This window comes from Anarrhichthys ocellatus, unplaced genomic scaffold (assembly GCF_004355925.1).
Source record: "Anarrhichthys ocellatus isolate YVR2014 unplaced genomic scaffold, GSC_Weel_1.0 scaffold2081, whole genome shotgun sequence".
Taxonomy (NCBI): Eukaryota; Metazoa; Chordata; class Actinopteri; order Perciformes; family Anarhichadidae; genus Anarrhichthys; species Anarrhichthys ocellatus.
In genome coordinates, this window is record NW_022282055.1 from 1 (window position 1) to 8,713 (window position 8,713).

Genomic DNA, 8,713 nt, shown 5'->3' on the forward strand with positions numbered 1-8,713 from the left:
TCACTGAAACGCTGCACAGAAGCTGCCAGCTTAAACAAAACGTGGTCCTGTAACTAGGTTGAGAAGTATGCAAAGCAGAAGCGATGCAATGTATTCTCAATGCATCAAGTATTATCTATTATGAAGTACAAGTTTCAAAGTGAAGGAGCTCTAACCAGCAATGCGAGAAGTCTTACCTCGAACAGAACAGAGAAGCCTTGTTGGTTCACTAAACCTGGGGTTCTGAGAGCCACTAACGTCTTAATTTAATTAACTAGGATATTTAAAAGTGTGCGTTCCTTCTTTAACCTGGCTCGTGCAGAGGTCTGGACAACGCGGGTAAGACGACCATCCTGAAGACGTTCAATGGAGAAGACGTCAGCACCTTGTCCCCAACATGAAAACACTGGAGCACAGAGGGTAACGCACGCGCACACACCTAAAATAACTTCTTCTGGTTTTACAGTAGTTGTCATCCAGTTTATTGGTGCATTACCGCCACCTTCTGCTCCGGAGTGTGGATCAGACAATAGACTTACAATAATTACCCCAAAACAAAATGATAATAAAAAAAACAGCACCCTTGTACCTTATCCCTGCATTTCAATCATACCCTGTTACAAAAAAAAAAACCTGTGTTCCTTAATAAAGCTAATAGTACCCTAACCCGTGCTCAGTACTCCTTTTAATGTGCATTCATGCACCTCTAACTCCCTCAGATTATTCCTCACCATCTGTATCTGCATCTCAGACACACCACTACGTGCTCAACTGACTCCTCTTCTCCACACAACTCTGTCTGGTGTTTTCTATCATTTTCAGTGTTTTGTTTATTGCATTACGGCCCAACTGTAACCTTGTCAACAGTTTCCTCTCTCCTATTCCAACCCTGGTAACTTTGACTCTCTTGAATACGATATAAATGTCTCCCTTTCTCCTCTCTGTCCTGCCTAGTTTGCCACATTTGGTTGATATTTTCCCAGATAATACATTTGACATCTGCCTCACTGATGCCAACATTCATTTCCTTTCTTTAAAGCCAACTCATCCACCCTCTCTCCCTACATGTGCTGGTACACAGGAATTTAACCTGAGCTCCCGAATTAGTTATTCTTTAGCTGACTGAAGGACTTCATACGGTATGTCTTGACAGCTGTTCAAATGAAGAGACCTTAAACTTGCAAGGGCTGAAGATGAGTCGGCACAAAACACCTGTTTTTTTCACCCATCATAGTGCAACCAGCACTGGCTCCATCTCCACTGTGTAAACCTCTAGATTATGGGATGTTCTGTTGAGTCCAATTCCTTTAGCTGGTATTGCCACCCCAAATCTTGCCACTCGTCTCAGATTTACAGATTGTGCTAGGAAACCTGTGTATAAACACTGTACTCTTACTACACAATATTCAAATGCACCCAACAAATCAACTATATCCTTTTCTTTGACATCTAACAAATACCAATCTATACCAGGCCACACAAGTGTCCATGGAGCCATCACTGGGTAAACTACTGAAGGGCTTAGACAGACCAAAGTTTTGTCTCCGACTCCTCTCATTCCACCTGCAACTGTAACCGGTTGCAGCACACAGGATTCCAGGAATCGTTGGCTTTTAATGTAAACTCACCAGGTACAGACTGTTACAGCAAAGTCTCTGGCAGAGCAGCAGAAAGAGCAGGCAGAATGATTCCAAGTCAGCAACAAAAGGCTGGCGAGTCAGGCGAGCCAGGCACATCAGGGGCAGGAAGGGTCAACAGGAAATCAGCCCGGGATAAGGCGCTGGAAGGTCTGGCATCGAGTATCAAAGAACAATCTGGTATTGAGTGTTTGAGAGGCAGGAGTCTATATAGTGGCTTGATTAGTGATCAGACGCAGGCGAGTGAACAGGTGAAGGGAGTTAGACTGATGAGAAGGGAGGGGCTGACAGGTAGAGTGAGCTCATCGTGTCCCTGTAAATTAGGTCAGTAGTTCGAAATTAGTTGCTTTCTCCTTAAATCCAGCAGCATTTCTCCCATTTCTACCTGCAGGACAGGTATTGCCGATGTTTTAAATGCTCCACTACATACTCTTAATGCCTGTGCCTGAACCACATCCAATTTACCAATTAGAGATTTGGCTGCTGATCCGTATGCTATGCTGCCGCAATCCAACACAAATCCTATCAAGGCCACATGAGAAGTACAGGTTTAATATACCTCAGCACATGACTGTTCAACTACATCACTTAAAACTCAATTATACTGATGTGAATAAAGTAAGTGACAGAAAACCTGATGGCCATTTGTAGCAGTTTCAGATTTACACTGCAGTCTCTTGCATCCTGGGATATAAAATATGCTATATGGAGAATAAAAAACGGGGGAAAAAAAACAAAAAAAACAAAACAAAAAAAAAAAACACACTTTTATGAGTTTGACAAATTTATTTGAAAATATTTTCCAGTTAACTGGAAATGCACATTCAAGTGAACGCATTAAACGGTCCATGGACCAAATAATGCATCATTCAAGGCACACAACTGTCCTGTTCAAACTACAGGTTATCATTGGTACTTATGAATATGTAAACATGTCTTCTGAAGTATTCCTGGAGCTTTTGGGAAACTTCCTGCAGCATGAGACGACTGATGAGTCCACGGTCTGGCCGGAGTCTGTAAAGACGGACATCATTTTAGAAACAAGCGGCATAAACTTACACCATAACATTAAAGTCAACATGTTGATCAGAGAGGTACCAATCAGTCATGAATTTTCAGACTGGGGCGGTAAAAAGAAACTCATCACTTCTAGATGAAAATATTGAAGCTTAAGTTGTCAATTCTTACCATAAACTCCAGAAGCAGTCAGCAGCAGACCCAGCAGGACTGACAAGATCACAAACACAAGACATCAAAATGTGCACCAACACAAGACAAAAGATCCTAGTCTGTAAGCAGAGTGGATACCAATCAGTCACAACGTCTCAGATTGGGCGGTAATATTTAAAAACATTTCATTAAAGAACTGACGTGAATCATTTTGAAACTTGTTTCAGACAAAGTCGTTCTAGTGCTCACAACATCTTTGGAAAGTAGATCTACAATTTACAAAATCTGGATTCCTTGTGAATCCACATGCTGTAGAGACAGTTGTCTCTTCTGGCTGCATTTTACCATCAGATAATGTTTTTAACCATCATAGCCAATAATAGTTTGCCTCTTTGGAGAATTTTCTAATTTAAACCGTTGTTTAGTCACCTGTCCTCTTTGTCTTCACCATTGTTGAAACATAAAATACCAGATTGTACAATTCAAACCGTATTAACCACATTATGGTCACATGCTTTTGACTGGTATACAAATTGCAAGCTGTGTAACTGTAGGATTTAGCTTCTGGGATGCGATCAGAGAAATTCTCAGTCATGCACTCACAGCGAGCACTCCCACTCCATCAGAACTCCAGCAGGTCACTTTACACCTGAGGGAGGTCAGGGTCCTCAGTGCCATACAGGGTCAACAGGAGGGGCAGCCCACTGGAGGAGTAAGGGGCTGCTTAGCCCTTGACTGACGGACCTGTAGTCATCATATCCCCAATCCCAGAAACATTACTATATGTTCTCATTTACCTGCAGCAGTTTAAAGCATCTCTGCTGTTCCCCAAACTGAAGAGTTGGACAGCATCACCAAACCTGCAACAAGAGACGAGCCTTAGTCATTCCAGTTTGATTAATGTGAACGACTACATTATTAGTTCTAGTGTGATCAGAGGGGTACCAATCAGTCATGAATTATCAGACTGGGGCGGTAATAACAAACTCATCACTTCTACTTTAATTAACGAGCAAGTAATATAAACATTTCTGAACGTTGAATACTCACCAACATGAGCGGACAGGGAGCACACGATCGAGACCATGTGATAACTTCACACTGCATGACCTAAAATAAATAGTTATATATAAATAATGATTATGGGCCACACTTGTCACACTCCTATGTGTCCACTTTCAACCTTTACAATTAGATTTATTATAAAATGCGTCCTTATGAATCCACAACATGCTGCAAAGAATGTGATCCTCTGCCACCATTTCATTAATTTATCACCTCAATGCAGTAGTCTTAAGTGTGTTATACTACCATTACATAAAGTCAATTCTGTGTTGTCAAATCTTTTGTACATTGTACAATGTTTCCATCCCGTTTGTCTGAAACTGTTAATGCTGCCTTTCTTTGCCAGGACACCATGCTTCAGTACAAGTTTCCAGTACAATGTTAAATTAGAATACAAGGTAGGATTTAACTTCTGGGATGTAATCACAGGTTGGTTCTCAGTCATGCCGTCACAGTCAGCGCCCTCTCCATCAGAACTCCTACAGGTCACTTTACACCCGACACATATCCATCTACATTCTAAACTAACCACTAATGTATATAGAATAATATTGCTATACATGTATTCATCTAGCTATAAACACATTTATTATATACATCTTTAATATATCCCTTGACCTGAAGGAGGGAGTCGGGGTTCTCAGTGCCGTACAGGGTCAACAGGAGAGGAGGCTGACTGGAGGAGAAAGAGGCACCTGGTGGGACACTCTTGACTGGAGGGTATGTCCACATCACACCTACAATCCCAGAAACATTACTAGACTCTGTCATTTACCTGCAACGGTCCGCTGTTCACCACACCGAAGAGGTCGACACCAAACCTGTAACCATTGAAACGGGTTAGTCCATCCAGTTTGATTAATGTGAACGACTACATTATTAGCTCTAGTGTGATCAGAGGGGTACCAATCAGTCATGAATTATCAGACTGGGGCGGTAATAACAAACTCATCACTTCTACTGAAGGAGCAGTGTGTAAGATTTAGTGGCACGATCGTATCCAACTGCAACTCCTCCCAACGGCAGAGTGCCATGACAGGTTTGAGGTGAAAGAAATACTTTTAACACATTCCCCCCTCCCCCGCTGATTACATTCAATTTCTGACAACTTCTCCTAAAACCTACACACTGTTCCTTTAAGAATCACAGACAGACATCTACAACTTACAAGTCTGGGCAATCCAGATGACGTCATACTCCGTTCAGCATAGAGGTTGACTTCTAAGAACAAAGAATAAGAAGAAAAGTTATTAAGTTTACACGTCTGTTGATGCACAGAACTAGTGTTAAGAATGTGATCAGCAAGTGTTATCAGTCATTATCCAGGTAACAAACAACCCACACCATCAGAACCCTTCAGGGAGCCGGAGATCACTTTACACCTGATCGCTTGTTTCAGGGTTCTCAGTGTCTGATCGGACCAACAGGGTTGATTGTTTCATGCATGGATAGTCTGGTACCTGGAGCATGGGGACTGTTGACTGCATAGGATTAATCATCTCACTCTACAATAGTGTCACTGTGGCGGTTGAGATTCAAACATACCGTGTCCATTTTCATCCACAGCTTTTCAGGCAGCTCGTCCTACTGGCTGAAGACAAGGAACTCGTTAGGACACTTTGACTTCAGCAGCTAAAGAGACGACATATTTAGATTTTTCTATTCAAAGCACTGGTCTGACACTACATCATGTTCTAAACCTCCATTATCACCCACATCTGCCTGGCAGGCAGAGTCACAATTTCATTATTTAGTCAAATCCATGTTTAGTTTCCATTCAGACTGTTGGTAACCCCAACGTGTCTTCCCCTTATTGCCAAGGTAACACCAGTGGGTCCACCTTTTCAGGTTCTGGCGTTGAACCAAGGCGTAAGACGTGTGCGGATGTCATCACGAAGGAAACATTTCTAGTTGTAAATCAGACTATAAACTTCAGACTGGGTGTCAATCACCTAGTTAACATTTAAAGAGCTCACTCACCTGGATGAACACCTTTGCTGTGGAGAAGATGTCAGCATCTTCCAAAGCCAGACACCTGCAACAGACTACAGTCAGATCTGAGGACACAAACAAACACTACTCACTGTTTACCTTCGCTGATGTCAGATATTCTCAATTTTAGTTCAGACGAACCACATTCCAAATTTATCATCACTTTCAGCAGGTTTGGGAATCAAGGCTACAGGTACCAACCCTCTAAATGTTTATATCTTACCCTCAACTTCACCACCATCGTGTTGAAGTAGTGAATGAATCATCTGTTGGCAAGAGAACAAATTTACTGCACATGCAAAGGAAACAGCACAATGTTCAAGTCTACATTGACTTTCAAACAAATCTGAATGAACAGATCACGCGACTGATACAGATGTGCAACAAGTTTAGAATAGGATTGTTACTCGTATTACATCATTACAACTTAAAATGACCTTCGCTGATGTCAGATATGATATTTCTCAACATTAGTTCAGACGAACGAGATTCCATATATATCTCATCATTTTCAGCAGGTCTGGGAATAAAGGCTACAGGTACCAATCCTCTAAATGTTTATATCTTACCTTCAACTAGACCACAATCGTGTTGAAGTAGTGAATGAATCATCTGTTGCAAGAGATGAAAATTAAAAGTTTAGAATAGGATCGTTGCTGCATCATAAGTTAAATACAATCCAGAAGGTAAACCGGCACTGAAATCTAAAATAATGCAGTTGCTCAGAAGTTCGTGTCGTTTCACATTGGTTCAAAGTGAGCTAAGTTCATCATCATTGAAACTGCATTATGACGACATGTACCCTATGTACATCCTCTCAAACAACTTAACATGCTGTAATCAATACAGTGTTACAAAACTAACACTTCAGATTCTCTGCAGGAGGCATTTCATCCAACTTGAAACAAACACTCAGACTTACATGATGACTTGTAGGTGACATCCTTCTTCAAGCATCTGGTAACAGACACACCTACCAGAGAAACAACATGGTGTAAATCACATGCAGAGGAATTTAAACTATATTTATTCTACAAGGGGTAATCAGATAGAAGGCTGGCTTCATTTTAATCAGGTATATGCTTGTCTTCTGTACTCATCATGTTTACACACCGCCACTGAATAAACTCAAATAACTCCATGCTTTTCTCACCATTGTGCACTTTGCAGAGGTTAGTGAGTCGACCGTGCAGAACCTGAAAAGAAACATCAGAGTTAGCCATAAAGTGAGGGGTAAATCTGAGCTTCAGTATTCTCAAGGGCTCATCAGGTTAATAACCTCGCATCACAAAAATCAGCCATATGCTTGTCTATTAAAAACATCATCATTTATGGCCCTTGTGGAATCTGACGGTTCCTTCTAGCTTCAGTCGCGCTCACCTGCAGACGTCCTTCATTCTTGATCCTCAACTGTGATCGGCCGTGAACATCTGGAGGAGGAGAGCTCAGATTTAGACGTGGACCTTTTTAATATTACCATTTAACAAAATGTGATTTTTATGCTTCTCAGAATCTGGTAAAGAAGTTTCTTCTTCAAATGCTGATTCAGGTAGAAAATTCATGGATTCATCACTGGACAGCCAGAGTCAACAGGTTCTGATCTGAAGAGCTGATCTTTAAATTACCTCATGTAGAGTTCAGCCACAGTCTCCTCACACCTGGAGGGGAAAAAACCAATGTCATGAGTTTTAGGACGACTTCACGCATCTCACATATAAGATATGTTTAATGCTACTCAGAATTTGGTGTGAAGTTTCCTCAAAAGAGTTTCAGTGAGAGAGTTCAATTTGAACATCATTGTAGCATTAAGGCCTCAGGGTTATGTCGAGTTAACCCAAAAGCATCAATATAATAATACCCATGTGATGCTACAGCATGTCCCAACGAGCCACGTGGTGTAGATAAATTACCTTGGCAGCAAGCAGTTTCTGGATGTTTCGTCTCCATCTGTAAAACAGAAAGCATTGCTTTAGCATGAAGCGTTAGCTAGCAGGCTAACTTCATGTGGCCGGGTAACACGTGACCCTCCACGAGCAGAGTTCAGGATGGCACGAGTCAATAAAAATAAATACATTTACATATAACCAGTGTCTCACATCAGAATAATTCAATGCAGTCACAGTCATTCAGTACAGGTCTGTGTAATTATCATCATTGAGAGACACTGCTGGCAGCCGCACCAAACGTGCAGCGGCCATTGCTGGAAGAGTTCAACAAGAACGTGTTTAACTTGTGTTACACACTAAATACTCCGTGCAACATCTAGAAGACACTTTGTCGTTCATGTTCAGTGAACTAATAAGTTCAAAATAATGCGTTTTAGTGCCGGATGGTTAAGGATTGTGATGAACTCTGGTCGGTGAGTCACTGAAACGCTGCACAGAAGCTGCCAGCTTAAACAAAACGTGGTCCTGTAACTAGGTTGAGAAGTATGCAAAGCAGAAGCGATGCAATGTATTCTCAATGCATCAAGTATTATCTATTATGAAGTACAAGTTTCAAAGTGAAGGAGCTCTAACCAGCAATGCGAGAAGTCTTACCTCGAACAGAACAGAGAAGCCTTGTTGGTTCACTAAACCTGGGGTTCTGAGAGCCACTAACGTCTTAATTTAATTAACTAGGATATTTAAAAGTGTGCGTTCCTTCTTTAACCTGGCTCGTGCAGAGGTCTGGACAACGCGGGTAAGACGACCATCCTGAAGACGTTCAATGGAGAAGACGTCAGCACCTTGTCCCCAACATGAAAACACTGGAGCACAGAGGGTAACGCACGCGCACACACCTAAAATAACTTCTTCTGGTTTTACAGTAGTTGTCATCCAGTTTATTGGTGCATTACCGCCACCTTCTGCTCCGGAGTGTGGATCAGA

General features: G+C 41.6%; 1 long non-coding RNA gene and 6 other non-coding genes across 15 annotated transcripts; all 7 read right to left on the reverse strand.

The window, feature by feature from the left end:
* Positions 1–1,466: 1,466 nt before the first annotated feature.
* Positions 1,467–8,577, reverse strand: LOC116378119 (uncharacterized). Of its 9 annotated transcripts, none has more exons than XR_004212277.1 (16): positions 8,384–8,577; positions 7,754–7,790; positions 7,469–7,501; positions 7,224–7,273; positions 6,997–7,039; positions 6,766–6,816; positions 6,413–6,455; positions 6,067–6,109; positions 5,832–5,886; positions 5,397–5,438; positions 5,020–5,072; positions 4,627–4,672; positions 3,837–3,896; positions 3,584–3,646; positions 2,805–2,843; positions 1,467–2,630 (listed from the first exon to the last, which is right to left on the reverse strand). It is a non-coding gene; the product is annotated as an uncharacterized LOC116378119 (long non-coding RNA). The 9 variants fall into 9 exon arrangements; XR_004212272.1 differs by having other exon boundaries at positions 5,397–5,442; XR_004212276.1 differs by having other exon boundaries at positions 5,397–5,442; positions 5,832–5,908.
* Positions 2,697–2,770, reverse strand: LOC116378126 (small nucleolar RNA SNORD31). Its single transcript, XR_004212284.1, has one exon. It is a non-coding gene; the product is annotated as a small nucleolar RNA SNORD31 (small nucleolar RNA).
* LOC116378124 (small nucleolar RNA SNORD31) lies at positions 3,714–3,788 on the reverse strand. Its single transcript, XR_004212282.1, has one exon. It is a non-coding gene; the product is annotated as a small nucleolar RNA SNORD31 (small nucleolar RNA).
* On the reverse strand, positions 4,740–4,814 carry LOC116378125 (small nucleolar RNA SNORD31). Its single transcript, XR_004212283.1, has one exon. It is a non-coding gene; the product is annotated as a small nucleolar RNA SNORD31 (small nucleolar RNA).
* LOC116378122 (small nucleolar RNA SNORD22) lies at positions 5,624–5,750 on the reverse strand. The gene has a single exon (XR_004212280.1). It is a non-coding gene; the product is annotated as a small nucleolar RNA SNORD22 (small nucleolar RNA).
* LOC116378123 (small nucleolar RNA SNORD30) lies at positions 6,287–6,356 on the reverse strand. The gene has a single exon (XR_004212281.1). It is a non-coding gene; the product is annotated as a small nucleolar RNA SNORD30 (small nucleolar RNA).
* On the reverse strand, positions 6,561–6,624 carry LOC116378121 (small nucleolar RNA SNORD29). Its single transcript, XR_004212279.1, has one exon. It is a non-coding gene; the product is annotated as a small nucleolar RNA SNORD29 (small nucleolar RNA).
* Positions 8,578–8,713: the final 136 nt, after the last annotated feature.